The 5853-nt window shown below is 45.9% G+C and overlaps 1 non-coding gene across 1 annotated transcript; it reads left to right on the top strand.

Moving 5' to 3' along the window:
* The first annotated feature begins 4297 nt into the window (after nt 1-4297).
* LOC117094126 lies at nt 4298-4438 on the top strand. The gene has a single exon (XR_004441436.1). It is a non-coding gene; the product is annotated as a U4 spliceosomal RNA (small nuclear RNA).
* Nucleotides 4439-5853: the final 1415 nt, after the last annotated feature.

Here is a 5853-nt window from a genome sequence, read left to right as displayed (position 1 = left end):
GAAACCAGAACTTGTGCTAGGGACTGGAGATGTAAGGGAAACAAAGTCCCAGGGCCTTGTCCTTATTGAGATTACATTCTTGTACACTGTAATGCAAGTGGTGAGCACAGCTTCCATCTTGTCACAGTGGTGAGCACAACCTCCTTCTCTGACCATTGGACAAAAAATTGCACTACCCCCTCACCTTGTCTTATTTTGTATTTCTTTGTTGCTGATTTTTCAGTCTTTGTGTACAAAAATGTATCCTCTTTGAGGTTGCTTTATGGTGTTCATTGCTGAATCCCAAGCACCTAGAACCACTTCTAGCACACAGCAGGCGTGTTGGGCTATTTGGGCTATTATAACAAACTATCATTGACTGAGTGTCTTATAAACAGCAGACATTTACTACTCACAGTTCTGGAGGCTGGCAAGTCCAAGATCATGATGCCAGCAGATTTGGTGTTTGGCGAATGCCCTATTCCTAGTTCACAGGTGGTGCCTTCTCACTGTGTCCCCACATAGTAGAAGGAGTGGCTAGTGCCCTGTGGTCTCTTTCATAAGCACACTGATCCCAATCCTGAGTTCTCCACTCTCATGCCCTAATCACTTCCCCAAATGCCCGCCTCCTAATACCTTGGAAGTGAAGATTTTAACATGTGAATATTAGGGATGCAAAAACATTCAGACCATAGCAAAGTGTTCAATAAATACATGTCAAATCAATTTATTTAATAAACTCTGCAAACTTCTAGAACTTTCTAGCACAAATCTCCAGGGAATGAGCTGAGAACTCCAGAGATTCATAACTACAAATTACAACTACTCAGGACTTTCCAGTTTACAAAGCAGAGAGGTGCATGGGAAGGAGCCTTCCTCTCTCCAAGCCCTGCATTCTTCCTTGTAAAACGGAAACAATAGCACCTACCTTTGGGGCCTGTTGTGAGGATCGGATGAAGTCATGCGTGGGAATGACTCAGCCCAGGACCTGGCAAGCAGTATTTGCTCCATGCCTGGGGACAGCGCTGTTGTTTATTATTTGAACTTCCCAGTTCTGTGTGGACATTATTGTTAGCTTGGCCATTTAACTGACAAGGAAAACAGGACTAATGGGGGTATAGTAATTTGCTGAAGGTAGCTCAGGAGGGACTAGAACCCCAGCTATATACACCCATGGGGCTGAATTCCAAACACAATGCCTTATCTACCACCCCAGGGATGCCACCTCTGGAGGGAAAACACAGGGAAAACACAGGGTTCCTCCCGATTCTTCCAACCTCCGGCTCCACCACGCCATCCTCTCCCACCATTGTGACGTTCTCCATTCTCGGTCTCCCCCACCCATCACCAAGGTTGCAAAAGAGCTCAGAGGATAAGCAAGCTTGAGGGGAGGACTGTGCATTTGGTTAGTAGGAGCAGGAGGAATCCCCCTCCCGCCCACCTGCGGCTTCCTGTGATGCTTCCTTCAAGTTCCCCAGGGCCCCCTCTTCTCTCATGCCTTGGGGACCCTCGGCCTGCCAGCCTCTAAGCTGTCAGGGATTCTGATCCAATCAGAAGAGATGGGCCATGAGACCTGTTAGCACAAACAAATCGGGAAATCTTGAAACAGAGAAGTTCTTGAAATTGAACTTCCTAAAAATGATTTTTTTTTTTTTTTTTTTTTTGAGACGGAGTCTCACTCTGTCGGCCAGGCTGAAGCTCTGTGGCGCAGTCTCAGCTCACTGCAAGCTCCGCCTCCCGGGTTCACGCCATTCTCCTGCCTCAGCCTCCTGAGTAGCTGGGACAACAGGCTACCGCCACCACACCGGACTAATTTTTTTTTTTTTGAGACGGAGTCTCGCTCTGTTGCCCAGGCTGGAGTGCAGTGGCCGGATCTCAGCTCACTGCAAGCTCCGCCGCCCGGGTTTACGCCATTCTCCTGCCTCAGCCTCCCGAGTAGCTGGGACTACAGGCGCCCGCCACCTCACCTGGCTATTTTTTGTATTTTTAGTACAGACGGGGTTTCACCGCGTTAGCCAGGATAGTCTTGATCTCCTGACCTCATGATCCGCCCGTCTCGGCCTCCCAAAGTGCTGGGATTACAGGCTTGAGCCACCGCGCCCGGCCCGGGCTAATTTTTTTGTACTTTTTTTTTTTTTAGCAGAGACGGGGTTTCACCATGTTAGCTAGGATGATCTCGATCTCCTGACCTCGTGATCCGCCTGCCTCGGCCTCCCAAAGTGCTGGGATTACACGTGTGAGCTACCACGCCAGGCCAAAAATGATTATGATTTTTTAAAAAACTAGACCAGGTGCGGTGCCTGACACCTATAATCCCAACACTTTGGGAGGCTGAGGCAGGAGGACCACTTGAGACCAGTGTTACCGGAAAGGAGTCCCAATCCAGACCCCAAGAGAGGGTTCTTGGATCTTGTGCAAGAAAGAATTCAGGGCAAGTCCATAGAGTCAAGTGAAAGCAACTTTATTAAGAAAATAAAAGAATAAAAGAATGGCTACTCCATAGGCAGAGCAGTGGTATGTGCTGTGCAACTGAGTGTACTTATAGTTATTTCTTGACCATATGCTAAACAAGGGGTGGATTATTCATGAATTTTCTGGGAAAGGGATGGGGATTTCCAGGAATTGAGCATTCCTTCCCTTTTTAGGCCATAAAGAATAACTTCAGAACATTGCCATGGCATTTGTAAACTGTCATGGAGCTGGTGGGAGTGTCTTTTAGCATGCTAATGCATTATAATTAGCATATCATGAGCAGTGAGGACAACCAGAAGTCACTTTCATCACCATTTTGGTTTTGGTGGGTTTTGGCCAGTTTCTTTACCACATCCTGTTTTATCAGCAGGGTGTTCGTGACCTGTACCTTGTGCTGACCTCTTATCTCATCCTGTGACTAAGAATGCCTAACCTTCTGGGAATGCAGCCCAGTAGGTCTCAGCCTTATTTTACCCAGCCCCTATTCAAGATGGAGTTGCTCTTGTTCAAATGCCTCTGACACTAGGAGTTCAAGACCAACCTGGGCAACATAGTGAGACACCATCCATACAAAATAAAAATTTTAAATTAGCTGGGCATGCCTACAGTCCCAGCCATTGGGGAGGCTGAGGCAGGAGAATTGCTTGAGTCCAGGAGTTTGAGGCTGCAGTTAGCTGTGATGGCACTACTGCACTCCAGCCTGGGTGATAGTGTGTCTAAACAAAACAAAACAAACACTATAATAGCGTTAGTTGTAATTCATTAAAGATTTCCATGGTGCTGGGTAATGTGAGAGGCAATTTATAAATGTCCAGCTCTGATAACAACCAGGAAAAGCAGATAGTATTATTCCTATTTTATAGATGAAAAAGTTGAGGCTCTGGAAAATGAATGATCTTGTGGGCCGGGCTTGGTGGCTCGTGCCTGTAATCCCAGCACTTTGGGAGGCTGAAGCGGGCGGATTACTTGAGGTCAGGAGTTCCAGACCAGCCTGGCCAATATAGTGAAACCCCATCTCTACTAAAAATACAAAAATTAGCTGGATGTGATGGCACGTGCCTGTAGTCCCAACTACTCAGGAGGCTGAGGCAAGAGAATTGCTTGAACCTGGGAAGTGGAGATTGCAGTGAGCCGAGATCATATCACTGCACTCCAGCCTGGGCGACAGTATCAAGAGGAAAAAAAGAAAGAAAGAAACAAAGAAAGAGAGAGAGAGAAAGAAAAGAAAAGAAAGGAAAAGAAAAGAAAAGAAAAAGGAAAGGAAAAGAAAAGAAAAGAAAAGAAAAGATCTTGTCAGGGGTCATGTGGCTACTAAGTAATGAATGCCCAGGATTTTAACCCTGGTCTATCTGCCCTCAAAACTCATGCTCCTTCTGCCTTACAAAAATGATGGGGGGTGCAGGGGAAGTTATGTGGCACCCATCCTAGCGTCACTCTGAAAAAAATTGGAAACATCCTACAAAATACAAAATTGAGGTTGGTTATGTGATTTATAGTGAGTGTAGTCAGTAGACTATTGCAGTGACTAATAATGATGCAAGGGGCTGGGCATGATGGCTCACGCCTATAATCCTAGCACTTTGGGAGGCCAAGGTGGGTGGATCACCTGAGGTCAGGAGTTTGAAACCAACCTGGCCAACATGGTGAAACCGTCTCTAACAAAAATACAAAAAAAATTAGCCAGGCATAGTAGTGGGCGCCTGCAATCCTAGCTACTCGGGAGGCTGAGGCAGGAGAATTGCTTGAACCTGGGAGGCGGAGTTTGCAGTGAGCCGAGATCGCGCCACTGCACTCCAGCCTGGGTGACAGAGCGAGACTCTCTCTCAAAAAAACAAAACAAAATACAAGTTTTGTGCTGTGGCAGTATCATAGCCGATGATTATTATCCAAGGCATGATTATTGCTAATTGAAAACTTTTCCCAATACTCCACTGTGACAACTTGTAACATAGTGAGCATTGGCAATTTTTTTTTTTTTTTGAGACAGAGTGTTGCTCTTGTTGCCCAGGTTGGAGTACAATGGTACAATCTCAGCTCACTGCAACCTCCATCTCCCGGTTCAAGCGATTCTCCTGTCTCAGCCTCCTGAGCAGCTGAGATTATAGGCACGTGCACCATGCCTGGCTAATTTTTGTATTTTTGCAGAAATGGAGTTTCTTTTTTTTTTTTTTTTTTTTTTTTTGAGACGGAGTCTCGCTCTGTCACCCAGGCTGGAGTGCAGTGGCCGGATCTCAGCTCACTGCAAGCTCCGCCTCCCGGGTTCACGCCATTCTCCTGCCTCAGCCTCCCGAGTAGCTGGGACTACAGGCGCCGCCACCTCGCCCGGCTAGTTTTTTTTTTTTTATATTTTTAATAGAGACGGGGTTTCACCGTGTTAGCCAGGATGGGAAATGGAGTTTCACTATGTTGACCGGGCTGGTCTCAAACTCTTGAACTCAAATAATCGGCCTGCCTTGACCTCCCAAAGTGTTGGGATTACAGGCATGAGCCACTGCGCCTGTCCAGATGGCTTTTCTTTAGTACCTCTCTAAACCTGGAGACTCACCTGCTTCTAAGCCGTAGTAACCTTTCCTGCCCAAGCAAACACTGGCTATTATTCTCATCTACTTCTGTGCCTGTCTGCTAATGCCATGCTCCAATCTGGAGCTGCTCTGTTCAGTATGGTAGCCATTGCCACATGTGGATATGTAAATGTCAATTAATTTAAATAAATAAATAATTCAGTACCTCAGTTCCACTAGTCCTTTTCCAAATGCTCAGTAATCACACGTAGCTTGTGGTTACTCTGGTAGACAGCAGAGATATAAATATTTCCATCAGAGAAGGAAGTTCTATGAGGCCACAATGTTCTAGCGTCTAGGCTGAAGACCGTTTTTAGAATTCTAGCTGAATGAAAGATTCCCCAGTTCCTTGTCATCAGTGGATGGACTGGACATTGACCTTTCCTTTCTGAGATTTGACTCTCTCATCCCTTCTCTGCTCTCTGGAAAGCTCAAGGGTCAGGGAAAATTAAGTATGGCCCTTCCCACTAAAAGGTAGGTCTCCCAATTATCGCTTTTTAGAAGAGCTTTACAGAGCAAAGGTTGATTAGGCAGGGTGGAACAGTGAGGAAGGTTAATTAGAGTAGTGCTTTTTATTATAAAGGTTATCGACAGAAGCCACTTACTGATGTCTACTCTGTGCCAAGCACTCTATTTTATCTCAGTTAATCCTCAAAGAAGTAAAGAAACTTGCCCAATTCCATGAGCCAGAATCCATAGCTCCAGTTAGCAAAGCTCATGCTTTCTCTATTATACTAACTTGCCTCCTGGGAGATTCCAAATCTCATAGAAGGATTCTGATTGGCCCTTCTTGAGTAACAAGCCTATCCCTAGGACCAGCCATATTGGATGAAAAGTTTGG

Source organism: Trachypithecus francoisi, unplaced genomic scaffold, assembly GCF_009764315.1.
Source record: "Trachypithecus francoisi isolate TF-2019V2 unplaced genomic scaffold, Tfra_2.0 Lachesis_group12, whole genome shotgun sequence".
NCBI lineage: Eukaryota > Metazoa > Chordata > Mammalia > Primates > Cercopithecidae > Trachypithecus > Trachypithecus francoisi.
This window is presented reverse-complemented; position numbering and strand designations above follow the sequence as displayed.